Source organism: Belonocnema kinseyi, chromosome 1 (genome assembly GCF_010883055.1).
Source record: "Belonocnema kinseyi isolate 2016_QV_RU_SX_M_011 chromosome 1, B_treatae_v1, whole genome shotgun sequence".
NCBI classification, from domain to species: Eukaryota; Metazoa; Arthropoda; class Insecta; order Hymenoptera; family Cynipidae; genus Belonocnema; species Belonocnema kinseyi.
The window spans coordinates 127542532-127563682 of NC_046657.1; the positions used below are offsets into that span (position 1 = coordinate 127542532).

At 33.6% G+C, this 21151-nt stretch overlaps 1 protein-coding gene across 1 annotated transcript in view; it reads left to right on the forward strand.

Annotated features, from left to right (window-relative positions):
• LOC117172985 overlaps window positions 1–17024 on the forward strand; it is a 26047-nt gene extending 9023 nt beyond the window's left edge. Inside the window, exon 2 of the transcript XR_004467092.1 lies at window positions 16234–17024. The gene's annotated coding sequence lies outside the window, so the exon portion shown is untranslated. The remainder of the gene's footprint in view (window positions 1–16233) is intronic.
• Window positions 17025–21151: the final 4127 nt, after the last annotated feature.

Below are 21151 nucleotides of genomic sequence, written 5' to 3' on the forward strand. Positions count from 1 at the left end.
ATATATGTGTCTCAATTTTTTCTAGTGTCGAATAGTCTTAGTTATTGGCCGTTGAAAAGCAGTGTACCGGTAGTGGCGTTTTGGCCGTTTAAGGGTTTCAAAAACGATAATCAGGAGTTTTTGGGGTCGCTGATAACAAATCCGACATCAGAATTTCAATATTGAAAACTTCAAATCTAACATGGCGGCTTAACACTTATCCTGGCTCATTAATTGGTAACAACCCAGTGGGCACAAAATTTGGCGACGTCTTCACGACATCGTTACGACATCTTTACAACAACTTTACGACATCCTATGTCCATGTCGTTAAGGCATCTTGACGATGTCGCAAAGACATCGTCAGATCATCCCACTTATTTATGGTATCGTAAAGACACCTTAACGACATGGACATAGGATGTCGTAAAGTTATCGTAAGGATGTCATAACGATGTCGTAAGGAGGTCGCCAAACTTTGTGCCCTCTGGAAAAATATTTCTGGATCGCTCAAAATTCCGGGAATGTGGTTTCAGAAGATTCTAATTGCAACATGGTATTCAAGACTCTCAAATTAAAATGGAGGATTATAAAGATACAGATAGTAACCCTACCTTTATGATCCATCATTTTAATTTGAGAGTGTTGAATACGATGTTATAATCAGAATCTTCAACCCCATTCCTACAATTTCGAAATATCCAGAAGTATTTCATTACCATTTAATGAGTTAGGATGAGTGTTTAGCAACCATATTGGATCCGTCATTTTTAATCCAAAATTTTCTATCTACTATTTTGAATTTTAATAAATTTCGGATGCCAGATCGCAGTTTAAACATTTTTTCTACCGTTTTCGAGGAATCTACCGGAAAGAAAAATATTTTTAAGGCACCATAATAAATCCACTATTTTTAAATTTTCAAAACGACATATTAATTTTCAAAAGGCGTATCAAGTATATCAATTTTCGCCATTATTGGTGTTGATTGGTCAAACCAAATTGTGATGCTGCCAGTAATCCGCTCGACGGTTTTAAATAAAAAATAAATGTATTTAAAAATATTTGATTATCCCAGTGGGCGCAAAGTTTGGCGACGTCTTTACGACATTGTTACGACATCTTTACGACAACTTTAAAACATCCTATGTCCATGTCGTTGCGGTGTCTTTACGATATCGTAAATAAGTCGCATGATTTGACGATGTATTTACGATATCCCAAAGACAGCGAAATGACATGGACATAGGATGTCGCAAAGATGTCCTAACGATGTCGTAAAGACGTCGCCAAATTTTGTGCCTCCAGTCTTTGGATGTATCTAATTTTTAATGACTGATCTTTAAATAACGTAAGGGGATTTGGATAAATAATAACAACTGCCATTGTTATAAACAATTTCATGAAAAATTACTCATCTTTTCTATTCGTCATGGAATGAACTGCTTTTTCCACCCATAATCAACTGCAGATCACTAATTGACGATACCTTTTCATTATTTTCGATCATCCGATAACAATTGTTGATTATTTAAACAAACGTAATATACAAATACACAGTTTGGTCATTTTTCGATATTCTCACTTCGTTTTCAAAACTGGATTAACTGCGAATGACCAATTTTTTAAACATAATTGTTATTGGCATTAAAAGTTTCATGAGAATAATATTAATTCGATACGCACATCAGACTATACGCCTGCTACAAAAGTAAGACTTCTGCTACTGAATGCGACTTCTGTCGATGCGACTTATCTTCATTGTATTATTCTCTCTGCATCTTTTGAAATCTATATTTTTGGCTTCCTGAGCATCTTCAGATAATTGTTTGATTAGAATTACGGAGAAGTCTATTATTTTGGCTCCATAGATCAAAAATTTGTTTAAATAATCAATAATTGTTATCAGATGATCGAAAATAATGAATAGGTATCAGCAATTGGTGATCTGCAGTTGATTCTAGGTAGAAATCGCTATTTATTCCATGACGAATAGAAAAAATGAGTAATTTTTCATGAAATTGTTTATCACAATGACAGTTGTTATTATTTATCAAAATCCCCTCACGTTATTCGAAGATCAGTTATTAACAATTAAATACATCCAAAGAAAGGAGTTTGTGTGACTTAAAATAGCCGAATAATGCAATTGTTAACTAAGATCGTTTAAACAATTGCGAATTGTTATTATATGAGCAGATATGATAATTAAGCATAATTCACGAGCTCTATGGAGCTAATTCCATGAAAAATGACTATTCACTTCGTCACCAATAGCTGCAGCCAAAAATCCTTTTCTTTATATATTTATAATAATAATTTTTTATTCATGAATCCTCACTGGTATGACACAAACATTTTTTTTTAGGTCAATTGAGAAAATCCAGTAAGAATGAAGGGAATATATACCGTAAGACCATATGAAACCATTTTCTTCCACTTATTTAATTATAACAAATTAAATACATTTTTTAATTTATCCTACGGTACTGGAAAATTGTACTGAATAGCTCCTCTACTCATTTTGGGTATTTGGGAATGAATTTGAGTATTCTCTTGGAAATAGTACTCTTCAAGAGTAAAAAATTTTTTTTTCACTTTTGTCCAAAAATTTAAAAAAATGGAGCCTCAATTTAAATATATGCTCTAATAAGATCATGCGGATTTTCATTAGCTTTAAATTTTTTTTAACCGTTTAAATCGGATGAAAACTGTAGTCGGAAAATCAATTTGTCCAGAGTTGTGATTTTCACCCCACTCTGAGGCGCAAGTGACAGTTCTATATCAAATGAACCGGGAAATGACAGTGAGAGAGGAATCTCAAAGAGATCGTCGTCGGCGGAGGTCGACTTTATCCACGGATGTCGGCCACGCGTGTTCCGGCTGCGGAAACGCGGGTAGCGCGAACTCAGGTTGCGCGAAGACGGCTTGTATTGGTTTCGTTTTTAAAATTGCGATGTGACCCCCTTTCTACACCCTGCACGGCCTCGTCACGTTGGCTACAGCGCAGTGCTCGTAACGAGTGGTCCAAACTCTTCTACGCATGCGTCGCGCTCGGTCTATGATTCGTTGCTGTTCGCGCGCAATATTAAGTGCTAAAAAATACCATTTTTATTGTTTATTATGATTAATGTCATTTTAACTAATATAAATGTTTATCAGACCGATATTAATAAATCTTGATAAAAATTTATCATTTTTGTTATTTATTATTTTAATAAACTTTAAATAACAAAATTTTCGAATAATGAAAAATATGCAAGAACAATACAAGTGAGTACCAAAGGATATTTTTTATTGTCACAGTATGCACTTAATAAATTTTTATTTCTATCAAGATTTATTAATATCGGTCTAATAAACATTTATATTAGTTAAAATGACATTATTCATAATAAACCATATAAATGTTATTTTTTAACATTTCAAATTGCACGCGAACTGCAACAAATCAGAGACTGAGCGCGACGCATGCGTAGAAGAGTTTGGGCACTCGTTACGAGCAATCTTACAGCGCCGCTCCACATTATCACACGCTTAACTTGGTCTTCACTGCGCCACCTCTGCGAACGGTTGACGTGTTACGCGTTTAAAAACTTGAGCCCCCCCCCTTTTTTTAGAACAATTTGTCTTCTCTTTTATGCCTTCTAATAACGCCCTATTGTTACTTCTATTCACATGAAATTCTTTTTAAATCATATTATATTAAAAAAGAAGGTGGAACTTATATGAATTTAGTTCTCAATTCAGATAAACTAAATAATAAATTCTCTAAAGCGGTCTCAAACGAGAATTCCATTAATATGCATTAAAACAAATATATAATTATCAAGAAAACCGTTGAAAAATGTTTACCCTGGAATTGTTACTGAGGATGGCCTCTCTTACATCCACATATTCTTTTCAGATGGGATGCACTGTAATTTTTAATGTGTGCTTTTATAAAGTTTCTATGGTTAAGACGAAACATACCACTCCTTTTTGCACTTCGTTTCCACTAAATTCACGTATTTGGACCCTCATCCTGTATGTTTTCTACACCCCTTTCTAAAAAGTATTTTTATTTCATAAAGACATGAAAGAAAAACATGAAAGAAAATTTATTATAGTGTGCCACGTCCCTGTTGGTAGTGAGCCGACAGAAGGAAAAGACGCCTTTTGTGATGCTTTAAATAATGCAATAAGTATTTGCAAAGACAAAAAGAGAAATATTAAACGACTAGTTAAGGAAAGTACATACAAAAATATGAGAAATGCAGGGAAGAAAATACAAAAGGACTTTGAAGGAAGAAAGAAACTGCTTTACAAAAAAAATGAAGGGAGACAAAGGTTCAGAGTCTGTATTTATCTAGACTATCTAGTCAGGAAGGACTGATCTGGCTCAGGTCTGACGCCATTCTGGGTCAGGTTTGACTTTATCTAGACCGTCTAGTCTGGAAGGTCTATTCTGGCTCAGGTTTGGCACTGGTCAGCTAGCCAAGAATAAAAAAAATCATAAGTTCCATCAGCAAATTTTTTTGACATACTTCACGAATATTACAAGGTGTCTAAAACTATGGAAAATGAGAAATTCAGAGTATGGAAACAAGCCTTCTTTCTATCACCTTGACAGTCTGGCCTGGTCAAGGTCTGGCGCTGAGCAGCGAGCCTATAAAAAAATCCTAAGTTCCATCACCAAATTTTTTTTGACGCACTTTGAAAACGTTACAGGGTGTCTAAAATCATGTAAAATAAGAAATTCAAACTATGTAAACACGACATTCTTTCATATTATCTTAACAGTCTGGTCTGGTTCAGGCCTGGCGCTGGTCAGCGAGCCAAGAAAAAATCTAAGTTCGATACAGTAAATTCTTTCTTGCACTTCAAAAAGTTACAGAGCCTATCATGAAAATTTTTAAACTGAAAAAGTTTATAGTGAAATTTTTGTATCCAAGTCATTAAAACAATCAAGTTTTCTCAAGGAATTCATTGCTTAGCTCTCGGCTTGCAGACATCTTCTCAGTTGACGTCACAACTTGAAGTATTCTGACAGTGCTTGGCTCCGACCTCTCGGAAACAGTGCTAGTTTTTGTCGATCAAGTGACACAAACTATCAAAATTTCTTATTATTGTCCTAATAATATATTAATCCAGCCAAAATTCAGCTGTAAAAGTGGAAGCATGAAATGTACGAAATCTTTATTAAATTATTAAATATATAGTAAGTGCAAACCTACTTTGTACCTTTAATAAAAGAATAAGCACTAGAAACGATAATTTAATTTATTGATTTTATTGATGGCCGTATATTTTTCATTCTTACTGATTATATCAAACATGCATATCATATATTTTTCTAGGAAATCATGTTGTGCTTTTGAGTGTATCCTTAAAGCGGATCCACTAAACATGGACGATATGATTCTCAACGATAAAACATTACCTACACTGTAAAAGAAACCTATTGAATTTTACATCTCTGGTGGATGTAAATAAAAGGACCCTCGTGTATCGGAGTAACTTTACGAATCTGTTGTGATATTCCAATTCGGCCGATAATTTTACATGCGAAAATGTAAAATTCATTATGTGAAAGAATAAAATAAAATACAATTTATCAGGGCGACAGGTTTCGAACACACGAAAGCTCAAACTTCATACAATTTCATGGAGATTGAAGAAACACAAGCCGGACACGTTACCACTCACCTAGAACACATAAGATACGATGCGTATTTTTTATGTTTAAATATTCCGTAATAAAAATATGAAATATACGTTTTGAATAATCGCATTTTTTCCGTTACACTAGCAGAAAATGTAAAAAGCAAAATAGGAATAGCTCGGATTCGATCTACTTTGTGTGAAAGCTGTCAAAAGTTAACCAAAGCTGTCAATTTTCTTGCATTAAAAATATAAATGCTCCAAAATTGAAGGATGAAGGCATTGATAAACAACGAACACGAGAGACGCTTTGGTATTCACATATTATTTGATTAATTATTGTAAATTTCAAATTAATTATAAATAAAAAATTTCACAGTTTCCGCCAGGGTAAAACTAAAGATCTTTGATCAAATTGAAAATCTCGATGTAATTTTCAATCACAGGAAAGTGATTTTACCGACGCGTGGTATTTTTACACGCTGCGACTGAATTTTCCCTGATGAATGTAAAGTTCGTACGAGGAAATGTGTAATTTTATTTTTATCGAGTGTGTGATATTACACTGCTGTTCGAGGGTCCTTTTATTTACATCGCTAAAGGATGTAATTTTACATACTTTTGTAAAATCACACAGTGAAGTGTGTGATATTTACAATGATACAATATTTAATTTTCCGAAACTTTGTAATTTTACACAAATCTTTTTTTACAGTGTATCAACCTAGCGGTTGACGAGTCAATAACTTTCGGCTAACCATCCTATAACTAGCGGCTGACCGGCCCATGTCTAGCGGCTGATCAGGCGGTCTGGTTTGGGGCTAACCAGAAAAACGTTACACTTTTGACCAGGCCCGGAAAAGACCCTTTAATTAGCGCCAGGGCTGGAAACGTGAGGATCTGGTCTGGGCCAGGCCAGCGCCAGAACATTTTTCCACACGGATTGAAATTTGCAATTAAAAAATGTTCACAAACGTGATAAATTATTAAGAAGATTGTTACAAGAACAACCAAAAAAAAAGAAACGAATTTCTATTGACAAAGATCATCTTTCAACCGAAAGTTTAAGTTAGATATCCAATTAAAAAAATTAATTTTCAGCCAAAAAGATAGTTTTTTACCAAATGATGCAATATTTACCTGAAATAGTTACATTTTCAGGTTAAAAACATTAATTTTGAGCAACAAAAATTCTGAACGCAAAACCTAATTTTTGATATTTCAGCAAAAAAAGTTGTAATTTTGATTCAAACTCAGCTGAATTTAACTGAAAAGGACGTCGTTTCGATATTAGCCAAATTTTCAATTTATGAAGATTTTTCAGTCGAAAAAGAAAAAAATTACAAGTTATAAACAAAATAGTTGCATGTTCAAAAAAGAAAAAAAAGAAAAGTCATTTCTTGTCAAAAAAGAAAAAAAAAGTGAACAGAATGGTTATATTTTTAACAAAATAATGAAATTTTGAACTACATATTAAAATATTCATATAAAAAAAGATTGATTTTTAATTAAAAATATAATGGTAGAATTGTCAAGCAAAAATAATGAATTTTCAACGAAATATATTTGAATTTTCTTATTGGGTTCTATTTAATGAGTTTTCATTAAAATATCGAAGTTGAAAGATCCAATAAATTTCATTTTTAATATTTCATACTTGAAAAATGTTATGCTATAAAAAACTGGAAATTTTTCAACATAAATAAAGGTTATTTTAAATTGCACAAATTTTATTTAGGACTACACTTTTTCGTTCTGAAAACACAAAGTTTACCAAAATATAAAATTTTAAATCCGGAAGAAATGATAAAGTTTTACGTTACTAAGGCTAAGCACTAATTTCATTAATCGATTCTATTATCTAAAACTAATTCTAATTAAGTATTACGTTTATAAGATTAATAGAATTAGAATTGTGTGTGTGTGTTCCCTAAGGTTTTACAAATCTTAGCAACAATTATAATAAATTATCAATAAACTAAAAATTATTTTTTTAATTCTAGATTGCGCTGACAAACAGATATTTACAATAAAATCTATCTAAACATTATTGTTTATTAGCGATTATCAAATCTACAAATTCACGCAAGAAATATTTAGACATGTAACTTACCTAATCTATCCTATAATGGACAATATGCTTGCTTATTTATCAAGTATGTTTGATCAATCACTGAATACTGTGTTTTTTAATGCGTTTTCTTTTAGGCTTCGGGGGTTGAGTTAAGTCCCTTGAGATCACAGCTGAGTTAAGATAACCTCTTAAAACAGAAAATGTTGGCTTTGTTGCTATGGTAACGTAAAAGTGTATGCCGCCAATATATTTCGGCACTTCTTCAATACCAAACTCTTGGCGATGTGTAAGTAAGGGTTGCCTTTGACCACTGCTACGACTCAATGATAATATATTTCGTGTAACATTATCGAGAAACACCGTAAAAATTTCTCCATAACAAGTAATGTACAATTTGTTTTGGTACATCTTGAGGTTATCTGGAAAAAGAGTTTTGCAATCATATAAAAATAAAAAATTAATCTCAAAATTAAAAACTTAACAGTTTTCAATTGAAGCAGAGAAAATAAAACAAGCGTTTTCTGAACTATTCTACTCATATTTAATTATTTTTTAATGATTGACGGCCCCGGATGCAATAAAAGGATGAACATTCAACAAATAATTTTCGAATAACTATTTATTTATTAAAACTTTGCGAAATTAATGAATTTATGAAATTGAAGGATTTTATAGAATTCACGGAGTTTATGGAATTTACGGAATTTATTAAATTCACGGAATTTGTGAAATTCATTATTATCATGAAATTCAAGGAATTCACTGAAATCACGGAATTCAGTGCATTTTCTAAATTCATAGAATTAATAGAATTTATAAATTTCGCGAAATTCACCAACTTCGTGGAATTGATGGAATTCACGATATTCATGGAATTTTCATAATTCACAGAATACGCTTAATTTATGGAATTCACAAAATTCATGTAATTCATGGAATTCACGGAATTGACGGAATCTATAGAATTTACAGAATTTATGGAAGTTAAGGAGCAATGCCTTACGTTTCGAAATTTGAACTCAGATCCTCATTCTAGAAACTAACACCAAATTACAAAAAGTATATAATTATAATAATTATTAATAAGCTATAAAACCAATTAAAAAAAATTGAAATTATTTAGTTATAATTTTAAAAATTGAATAAAATTCTCATTTGTACTCTACAAGCATCAGAAAATATTATAATTATAATAAAGGTATTTTAAACAGAAAATAAACTTTCAATTTAAAATACAAAATTGTGAACTACATATTCAATCATTCTAAAACAAAAAAAAGCAATAAACCATTATTCTCATTGAAAACTAAAATAATTGAAAGCTTTTAACTGATGCTAGAAAATATATAATTTAACAGAACCTATTAATCATTCATTAATGAGTAAAAAACCTAAAAATAATTTGAAATTATTTCGAGAATAATAACCAGTATTTAATAACAGAACCTTAATGCAAATAATTGTTAATAAAATCTTTCTTAGATGAAATAGAAAATATTATATTTTTTATTAAAAATTCACCTTTCTAGATTAATCTAATACCTTCAAAGACTAATTTTCTACCGAAAAATATAAATTATTATATAAAAATATGATTGTTAATATTTCAACCCAAAAATGTTTTAATTGTTAATTAAAAACAGTTTGATTTATTTAAAAAACAAAAAAAATCACCTAAACAGTTCGACTTATTAGCAAAAAAGATTAAACTATGATAGATAGTAAACTGAACGGCAATGACAATCCATCCTTGCTTTATAATGTATTCTATTATTGTAATTAAATTGTACCACTTAAAGTAAAGTTTCCAGAAATCTGATTTTTAGCATTAATATTTTTTTTGTTTCCATTATCGGTGAGGTAGTATTTGATCTTTCAACCTACTTTTAGTCTACAGTATCACAATCTAAAATTTTCCAATTTTAAATTATTCAGATTCGGAATTTTATATTTTTAAAAATTAAAATTATGAAACATATTTTATTAAATTAATTGAAAGAAGCTCTAAAATATTAAAGACTAAAAAATATGTTTAATTATTATGTTTCTTAAATTTAAAAAATTTAAGACAAAACTATTTAAGTTTCTACTATTTAATTTTTCCAGAAATCACGGATGCAAGCAAGACATCCTAATAAACTACGGCGATTATCCCATTACCCAATAGGACAATGACACGCAAGTAACAATTTCTTTTATAACATGTAATCACTTGGGAACTTTTCACGATAGTAACAGGTTATCTGGGCAAAGAGAATGACCAGACGGCACTTTGTTCTACAAAAGAACGCTATTATAAGACCGACTGATTGAGTCGTTCCTAGAGCTGCTGGCCCATGCAGTTTTTTAGCGCACAAGCAGTGTCAAAAATGCACTGCCACCAGTTTTCTACAGACAGTTTACGTTTCTAGATACTGATATAAGTTGTTCGAATAGAAAGATCGGTTGCAGTGTGCTAGATGCGTCTCACTATTGTATCGTCCGGGCACGAACCCATAGAGCCAACCAATCGCACACAACCTGTCGTGCTGCTTCCGCCTGATCAGTGACGCCCCCAAATACGTCTTTCTCTAAACCAACTAGCAACGGCCTTGTTTAAATACCGCCACGGACCGCGGCAGCACGTCAGGTTGCACGTGATTGGTTGGCTTTATGAGTTCGTGCACTGACGGCACGTCCGTGAGACGTCTACAGTGCACTGCAACCGTTTGTTTGTGCGACCACTTTTAGTCGAAAGGCCAGTGCAAAGTAATTCCAGAAACTGCTTTTATATTGGCGCTCTTGTGTATTTGAAGTATTTTGTAGCTTAATATTTTTAAGAATAAAATTGATCTTCACTATATAAGGAACGTTTTTTGGAATTTTTAGATATAGTCATTGAGAATTCGTGGAATCAGATATCTAATTAGACGCGATTCGCCCATTTTTGCATCCGGAGCCTCAATGCTTCCTTTGCATTGTACACGAAAAGAAATTTCGGGAGAAGAATTCACGGAAGTGCTTCTTGGTTTTATCGCGCTTTGCCGCGAGAACTCAGATCTCAGGAACCTTGATTTTAAAGCAACGGTCTTGAAGTTTCAGGCATTAGGCCACGCCCTTATGCTCCTAGGTCTCAAATTATATGTTTTTAGATTATAAAGTCCGAAACTTAAAAAAGATCTCAAAATTTTTCACCTTGTATGTAGACCAAAAATCATAAGTAAAATTAATGTGTACCTGCTCTGTCCGGCGGAAGCGTAGCTCCTATAACTTGCATACCTTGATTTATGTACACGACAAAATCAAAGTCTGCCTCAAATATACCACGGGTAATGTACATGTTTTGCTGCTTAAACTCCTGATCTGGATAAATATTCAAACCTAAAAGCTGAACATGGTACACTTTATCAAGATTATCTCGCCAAATCCCAATTATTTCGTTTAAATACTTGATAGTAGAAGTTGGTTCAAGACCACCTGGAAAGGAAAGGTCATTCGGGAACATTGAGTTGTGTGCGGGGTGCGGGTATGGTGGGAGGTATGGGTAAGGTGAGGGGAACAGGCTGTGTGTGACTGTTGCGTTTGGGTATTGGTAAAAAGTTTGGTTAGAAGATTGGCCACCTTGTGGCCAGGACGGGTAATGTGAGTCAATTAGATTAGGGTATTCCCCATGAGGTGGGTGCTGATAATCCACATGAGCTTGGTGATCATTTAGGCTAAGATATTGTTTAGAATTTTGAAGCGAAGGTTGACCAGCATATGACAAGGAGGAGCCAATTAAGTTAAGATTTTTGTCATGAGGTGGTTCATGATATTCCTTAGTAGCTTGGTGTTCATGCAAGGAAAGATATCGGTTATGCTTCTCAGCAGAAGTTGATTTATGATATTCCTTAGAAGCTTGGTATTCCTGTAGGGTGAGACTTTTGCGAGAAAATGAGGTTGAAGGTCGACTCTCATAGGGCAAGGATGAGTTATGAGGGAATAATGGATGATGTGAGCCACTTAAATGATCATATTGCTGAGTAGGATCTTGGCGATCCGCGCCAGTACCTAGGTGAGGATATTGGTAACTATATAGGGCAGAGGATCGGCCACCATATTGCCTAGATGAGCCTTCTCCTGAAGCATGTAGCTCTGTAAAAAAATAAAGATTTGTGATGATCAAAAGATTAACTGAAGGATCTCGAAGCATTAGGACGAAATTTTCAAATTTCGGAAAAGCATTTTAAGGGTAATAACTAATCATTTTGATCTAAATGATAGTGCGAAATCCATGTCGGGTACTTTTTAAAGTAAATAGTTCTGTAGCAACTCAATTTAATAAAAATGATTAATATCCAAATATTGCCTAATTGGTTTTTTTTTAATACGAAAGTTAAGCATCGTTTTCGGTATGAGGTTCAGTTTTTTTAATCAGTCTCCACGTTTTGAGAACCCTGAATCCGAAAATCAAGTTTTGGCGATGGTGACGGCCTGTTTGAGTATCCATTCGTAAACGCAATATCTCTAGAAAACGGTTCTAATCGAGCTTTAGCGCGCTTTTTTCAAATCCTAAAAGGAAGGACGATTTCGTTAACCAGCCAATTTTGATAAAATTTTAAAAAATATAGCGTTTTCAACATTTTTGGGATAATTCTTTTAAGATGAAAAAATTTTATGTATGGCTATTCCCCGCACGATATTGCAATTTTTAAAAAGAGAAACGTTGTTTTTCGAAAGCCCTACAAAAGTGCCACAAGAACTTCTTTGAATTTATGGACAAATCGAAAATTGAAACATTGATTGCACAAAAAAATAATAAAAAATAAAAAATTCGACTTTTTGATCGAACTATGCAAGATACGAAAAGAGATGAATTGACAAAATTTATGATATAAGAAAACGTCTACATTTGTTAATATTCATTTCCTAATAGGACGCGTACTTTTTGTTTTATTCTTGAAGAATAAAATTAAAAATAATAAAATTAAATGTTTGAAAAAACAACACAAGTTACGAAGAAAAATGATTTAACAAAAATTGAGCACCTACCCTGGTGGAAAGTTAATTGGGGCCAGACCAGGGGTGCCAACCCCTGTTGGGAAGGTCGGGCGACTGCCCGAATTGTTTTGAGGGTGGGAGGCTCAAAAATTGAGAAATATATTGTATATATAAATATAAACTAAAAATGTACAAAAAAAAGCAATATAATGAAGCTTGCTAGCCTGCGAAAGCCTGAAACTCTCCCGCGTCTATTTCCATCACGTGCTACGGACATGCTTTCGTTCTCGGCAAAAACATTGCGGTAGGACGAAATCACGTACGCCAGCGCCTTTCTCTCTCACGCGCCCTATATATCCCTTCTCTCAGCTTTCCTTTCTTGCTCACTCCCTTCCTCTTCCTTCTCTCTCAGGTGTATTGGCGGGAACGGAAGAGCTCAACCGGCTCGTCGAGTTACGACCGAAATCGAGAAATTGAAAATTAATTAATATCAATAAATCGGAACTCGGGATCTCCCGGTTGAGGCAAATAAAAGAATTAACTAATTAACAACGACGTTAACAAAGCGGGTCAATCGCGGGTCAGTATTTCCTCATAAAAGAGAAATTAATTAATAAAAGAAAATTTTAATCATTAACATCATCCCTGGTTAAAATAAGGATTAAGCAGATATTGATTCATGTACGTGCACCTATATTTTAATTTCTGCCCGTACATCAATCGAATCACGTTAAATAACTTATATTTATTATCCGATATGATCCATTATAAATGGGCTATTTTAGTTTCTATTTGTATTCAAATGAAGTTATGAATAAAAACGTCGCTTAGGTTTTACTTGATTTAACAAGAACTTAATAAATAAAAATTAAGTTATTAATAATAATAACTATAAACAACGAGGTAGTGCGCTCGAGGCAGCGCTCCGCCACTGCTGGCTGCGACTTCGTTGACGATCTCGCAGCTAATCAGCGGGCCCACCGCAGCTCCCACTGCTCTCCGCCAGCTCCACGCTCGGCCACCGAGAGTAAGAAGAATTTGGTATACGATATTGCATTTATTTACCTATTTATTTACCTTTTTCTCATACACTTGTGTCAAACCCGCTTCACTGTCTTCGATCCACCAGTTTTATTAACGTTTCCATCTATCGTTGCCTTTGCATCCGAGGAAAAAAATTTGAACTCAGTTCTTCTTTTTCAGCCCTATTTCCTGTTAGCCATTCGCGATGATAATTCTCGGCACCTTTCTGCTAACTGGGTTGAGTATCGGCCGCAAGGTTATTTTCCCCTTGATTAGTGCAATCCCTTTATATATATTCTTTTATTGAAAGGCATTTTAAAAGCGGGCCGAGTACCTTTACATTCGCACGATGGATTACAGTGCCTGCGACGTTTGCAGCGTGTGGGGGCAGTTAATTATTTTCACCAAAACGTTGCAGGACAATGAAAGAAAAACTTTCACGCCCTAATCGCCGGACACGGCTTCGTCGGGCAAGATAGGTCGAAGAAGCAGGAGTCTCGGTCGAGGAACGGGAAAATCGGACTGCGGCCTGAAGAGCAGACAACGCAGAACACTTACGATTCGCGGCCATTGAACACGATTCGTGAAGAAAAACAACGCCAACGTAGAGAAGAAGGAGATCGGGCGCGCCGAGAGGAAGAGGAGCGCACTCGCCTTGCTACAGTCGTGCAACCAACCCGGGTAGCTGGCACAGGCTACGACCCGCTCGCAGCTGGTCTACGGGAGCCCGAAGGTTGAAATCTCGTGGAAATTTTCTAAGGAAGCGAGAGTACCAAGGATCCGAGGAAAAAGCGGCCCTTCACAGACCGTGAAAATCCCCTCACTCTGCGCGTACCTCGGTTCTATACGGACTCACGGCACGTCTTTCTGCCTAACAATTTAACCTGAAGGAACGGCTACTCGACTGCCAAACCCAGTCGGCCTATTGTTAGAGACCGTCCCAACTCACCACCTTGTCCGTGGAAGTTGAAGGTGGCACCTTTGGTGGCTTCTCCAGCCCCGGGAGATTTTATGAAAGTCAGGTTAACCCCTTCTAGGTTCTCTCTAAAACCAAGAGAAATAAATCAGCTTATATCCAGAACCCGGCACCAGTGCAAAGGCTCAGTCTTCGAGCCTACCAACGCCCTCCGTTGTTAGCTCGTCTGAACAGGCCCTGCCGAGTACTCCAGCAGTTATACCAGGCAACGAGGAGGCAGGGTCGGCCAGTCCTCTACTTTCTACCTTCGAAACGCCGAAAACGTTCTCTCCATCCTTGTTTGAATCATCTCCCTCGAAACGGTTTTGCGAAAATCATAGGCGGAGTTTCCGCTTCGATGATTCAACCCCACCGGGGGCTCGATTTGCGCCGTATTTCCTCCTGTGCGTCACTTGCTCATTACTCGCTCCTTCAATTTTTCTTGCACTCAACGTCGGTATGTACTTACCGCTACCTTCTAACTATTCCCTCGCCTACGCACCAGTCAGCCTAGCGTCACCTGCCATTCGTCTTACCTTCTTCCTCCCTTTTTTCCTTCCTCGCCTCCACGCACAAGCGCAAGCACTGTTAATCTGGTCCACCCACAACACTATACCAGGGTAGATAACAATATTGGTTATCATTTATCTTAAATTTGACGCTCAATTATGATTTAAGAACTTTTAGCATCCTCTTATTCCCTTTGACCGCTATCCCAGTCTCTTCCAACAGTCATCTCAGTCCTAAAAGCATTTTATGTTTTGTTTTCTACAGTATATTTGGTTTAGTACAAAAACTGAACTGAGTATGAGAAACAGTACAAGGCGATCACTTATTTTATTCATTTCTACTTAAGAAAAAAAAGAACTTTGTAAAAATAACCTTGTTTTACAGAAACTTAAACGATCTCGGCTACAAGAAAAAATGTCTTTCGCGACTACTTTAGTGCAGAGGACAGAGCTCGCCTGCGGCGTTGCGGTTTGCAAACTGAGGTCTATAGATCTTATATTGAAGTTGTTCACAAACACTCGATACCTCGACTCGAATTGCTATGAAATTTTCTCAACATTTTGATAAGCATTTTCTTATGAATTTGACTGTTCTGAGGTATTTAAACCTTATAAGGATATGATCACAAAATCTCAAATGTGATCAATACCTCAAATGCGGATTCTGAGAAAGTTTTAAACATTTTTAAATCAATTTCTCCATCTATTTTATTAAGATCTTTGAATCGAAGGTAGATATTTTGATAACTTCCGACATCGAGTGATAATTACAGTCAGCCATTTTTTAGTTCTGCTCAGTTATTTATGTTGACGTGAAAATATAAAAATTAGTTTAAGCCGTCAAAAGTTGGAAAACGTACATGATACACTAGAAATACGTGTATCAGGTTAAAAGTACTCTGATAAATATTCGTGAAGTGGATATCGCTAAATAGAAATAACTATATACTTTTGTATCAAAAATAGCGCAGGAGTTATAGACACGAAATCAAAGATTTTGGAACCTAAATACGTAGAAAAGTTCTTTAAAGAATTTTCTTTCGTGATACAGCATCATATCTGAACGACTAATTAGATTATGTTTTTTTCAGCTTGAATTAATTTGCGAAATCACCAGAGCGTGCCGAAAGGAAGAACCGAAAAAGACCTTCCATGAAAATTCACTATTGATGGGACTTCTACAAAATATTTAAAAAGTATGAAGCCCTGAGACCAAAAACGCAGCTTCACATGATGGTAAATGTGCACAAGAAGTTATTGCGATTAATAATTTCGGCGCCATGTCAAAAACGATCGCAGAGCATTCGAGGTTAGAGTATTCTGAAAATCTACGGGTTACACTTTTCGTTGTACTTGAGAAATAATGTTGGCTGACGCAAGAACTGATCTCCTCAATTATAAACGATACAGGGGATGGAAATCTGATAACTTTGCTATTTGGCACGCTGAAGACTCTGTCGGCAGTAAAAAAATCTGCACGAAGAAATGCAGCTCCATAAATTTAAATCGATGAAGTACGATTAATTCTAAGTGCGAACCAAATGCTTTAAAAAAGATGACTGTGGATCCAGCACATTTTGGTGCCTCTGCATCAGAAAAATCATACGGGTGATTCTCAAACATTCGGCCATTTTGTATCCAAGCTCTGCAGTAAATGCTGATGAAGAGATGGAAAATGCTGGAAATACTCATAGTAGGAGCTAAACATGAAGAACAATATCCCTCATTACAAAAAATTTCAAAAGTGTCCTTCGTTTTCATATCCTGTCATTACCACGCGAATGTAATTGTTTTTTATGTGAGAAAAAAACATTCTTAATTGTATGTCCGGTCGATCCCACCGGAAACTCCTTAATTACTTGACAAATATAAAAAAATTAGTTCAGATTTGGATTCAGCGAGTGAAAGTGTATAGATGTCGATTTTTAATAAATTTATAAGGTTATTTTTGATACGAACAAAAATTAAATATTTTAAAATTTTTGGTGCGCGATATTTCTTGTCGGTCCCATTCGCGAGTTTCGAGGTTAGTCGTACTCTCAATGCCAGAGCGGGACGCGCTAGCATTCCTCGCGCTTCACATACACGACAGTGCAGAGCAATAAGCCATTTATTATAATAAAAATGCTCAATTTGATTTTTCAGCTACTATTGGGTATCTCAAAGATATTAGAGAAATTTTAACGAAGATGATCAATAAATATCATTTTATTTTAATCAAAAATATTATTCTACGGTCTAAAATAAATTATTTACTATGAGATCTCTTGTTAATATTGAATTAAAATTCATATCTCGACTGAATAGTTCCAAATTCTGAAGAGCTTGACGTTCTGAACTTTTGTCTCTTCTACTTGTTTATTAAAAATTTTTTCACTCAAAGTATGGAAAAACTGAAATTTTTTACGGTTTAATAACTTATCAGGTAAACTTTATATTGTCTTAAGTTAATGTTTAGGGACTCATAGAATACAAATAATTTGCTCATTAGTCCATTTATTTGTTATAAACAAATCTTATGAATAAATTAGTAAATAGTCTTATTATCGGTAAAAAAAATTTCTGTTTACTAAAAGTGCTTCATATTAATGTAGGAATGATATATAATTACGAGAATAATTTCAAAGTTTATAATAATCATTGTTATAAACAATTCTTATGGCAAAATATTAAAATTTCAGATTTTGTCAAATCATAATTTCCTTCAATCGCCAGTACGACTTCAAGTATTTTTAAAAATAATAAATATTTAATAATATTTGATAAAATATAGCAATTTAAATTTTTGTAAACAATATCAAAATTTTGGCCCTTTCGCATATAAATTTTTTTGTTTTTGCACTGGAAATGTTTTAAGCTATTAAAGAATGACTGCTAGTCACAAAAATATTATAAAAGTTAACAATAACAATTGTTATAAATAATTTTCGTGATAAAATATTCAAATTTAAGGTTTTATCAAATTTTAATTTTCTTTAATCGCTAGAATGGCTACTGATATTCCTGAAAAATGTATCTTTTATAATATTTAGTAAAATGTAACAACTTAAACCTTTATAAACAATTTAGATAAACAAATTCCAAACTTTGTCAATTTCACGTAGAACAAAATCTGGTTCCTTCAAATAAATAATTTAAATATTATAAAATAGAAAAAAGTTCAGAGCTTCAAGCTCTTCAGAATTTAGTGAACTTTAATTTTTAAAAAGAATTAAAAATCGGACCAAAATTGAAGGCTCTGGACAATTTTTGAACGAAAAAGTGCATTTCATCGCACTGTGTGCCATGTCCCTCAACTGTCAAACGGGAAAAATGAGGGTTTAAGCTTAACAACAATATACTCTGCAAAAATTCGTTTTTGCTCAAAATTACATTTTGATTTTATATAAATTGACTGATAAATAATTAATTTGCACTATTTCACTACGTTCAGAATACTTGAGCCATTCCCAAAATTATGTCATTATTTTTTATTATTAATTTATGAATTGAATAAAATGCTAGACAAAATATTTTCGCTTCAGTTCAAGAATTTTCAAGTCAAATTCAACTACGCTAAAGAATAACCTTGTATATATTTTATTGGCAAAAACGCCACCCAAAGTATTACTTTTTTCAAAGCTTAGATTTTAATTTTCTGTAACATCTTAGACTTGAACTTTCATTATTTTTTAAGAAAATAAAACACTTAATACAAAATCCAGTTAGGTTAGGATAAAAATAACTTCCAGTAATAATATTGATACTATATTTGTTACTGTTATAAAGAGAAAATAAGTATTATTTTTGACATAAAAAGAGCCTTATCTCTTCATAAATAAATATTTTCAAATACTATGTTTAACATTATTATTCTTCAATTTATTTATAACATACTTCAAAATATTTTTTGGATCGGAAACGGTTCAAATTATTCCTTTCGTTGAATATATGCACATCAGATCTTTAGAGAAATTTAAAATTATTTCTTTCTTTGCTTATAGATATGTGGAGCTAAAATATTTATGATTCTCCGTTCTTTCTACAAAATTATCTTATAGAGAGACATGCTCCAAAAGAGACACAGCCTTAAGAAAAGTATCCACTAAAAAAATATAATTCCGATTTGATAACCTTTTTTAATAAGTTTTCATAAAAATATTGACAATGAGGTTCCACGCGTGTAGAACATTTTCTGTTTTTACAGATTATGTTTTTATACGTGATTTTAAATTGTGAGTCTGAAAACTGTTAATCAATTAACACTTTTTTTATTATTGTTTGTTCTGGGGTTACCTTGACGATTCTCATTTACATGACTCTTCCCAATGCGTGATTTAAAAGGCCTTGGTCTTGGCGTTGCCTGATGATTCTCATTTTCACGACTCTTCCCAATGCGTGATATAAAAGGCCTTGTTCTTGGCGTTGACTGGGCTGGCGATATGTCTATGCAAAGACAATAAAGATGTTTACATTTTTTAGAGCTAACAATATAATAGAATGGTTGTGTCTGCAAAGCCTGATTCCGTTAAAAAAATTATCGGTTCTGTTAAAAAGAAAATTTTAAGGATAGAGCCTAGAAAGCCGGTATTACTGTTAACTGCCACAGGAATGCCATATGAAAAGTTTGTGATTTTCCGTCTTCAACTTCGAATATACCAAAAAGTATCACTAATATTTTTCTAAATTTCCAATATTAACTGAAATAAATGGAAAAATTCATTATTTTGCGAATTGATAATATTTACGGATTATTTAAACAATTTTTATAAAATACTTTGCAGTTACAATGAATAGGCTTAATTTCTGTGTGCTTCTTTTAATTTGCAAAGTATCATAGAAAAGAGTCATCGAAAAGACATGCATTAATTGGATACACAGGCCCACAAAAAAAACAAAAGTGTCTGTGCAATTGACCAGACCTATATATTCTTATGTATTTTTCGACGCTGAATCCGAATTTGCAATAAAAAAGTAGGGTCCAGCTACTTTTTTATGGGGTTTTGATCGAAAAACCTCATTTTTCACGGTTTTTTCATGGTTTTTTTTAAATAAAAAAAATAAAGAAAATTTTTATTTTTTTTGACTTCAGAACCAAATTCTACGGGAAAAAATACATCGAAAACCATGTTTTGATTTTTTTTACAAAAATTTCAACCCACCATACGGCGATGAAAAGGCAGAAAATCGCGAAAAGTGAAAATTTGCTTCAAATTTGATTAAAATGACATTAAAATCAAGTTTTACGATTTTAAACCGATTTATAAACATTGAAAATACTTTACTGGGGGATTTGAGGTCGCTAATCACGAATTTTAAGTCATTTTTTTCAAAAAAACAACTCCTAGTCGGCGTAAGTGGACAATAAACGTGATAAATTGCTATTTTTTTTTAAAAAATCGATGTTTTGGATACTGCTCTGGAGGTTTTCCACTACATGAATCACAAAACAAGAACTTTTTTCGACCCTTGATCATAAAGTAAGACTTAGAGCCTATGTATAGCGATATTCATGAACTCCATTATAATATTTTTAGCTTCTTTTAAGAAGTGCCTTAGAGTTTTAATGGGTTAATCAATTGAGTTTGTAGAATTTTCGCTAATACTTCGCAACTACGATAGTGAGATGTTGGATACTAGATCTTGGCGATATCTATTTTTATTTTTGTCTTCCAAAAAAATATTTTAAATAAAGTTTTAAAGTGGTTTACGCTTACGCGTAAAGGATTTCTGACACGCTTTTGACCTCTTTCTGAAGACGTTTCTCTCTTCATCATCCAGCAGTAATCTGCCAACATATTTATACCCCATCGTCCTTGAAATCTGAGTTCAAATTCCTTCAAGTTTTGGTGAAACCTTTCTCCTTGCTCTTCACTAAAGTCCCCCTTGTTCTCAGGAAATTGATCAATATGTGAATCAAGGAAATGGAGCTTCAAGTTCATTAGGCAACCCAGTTTTTCAAAGTTGCGTACCATTTTTTTTACAATAGTTTTGTAATTTACGTCTTTAGTGTTACCCAAAAATTTTGTT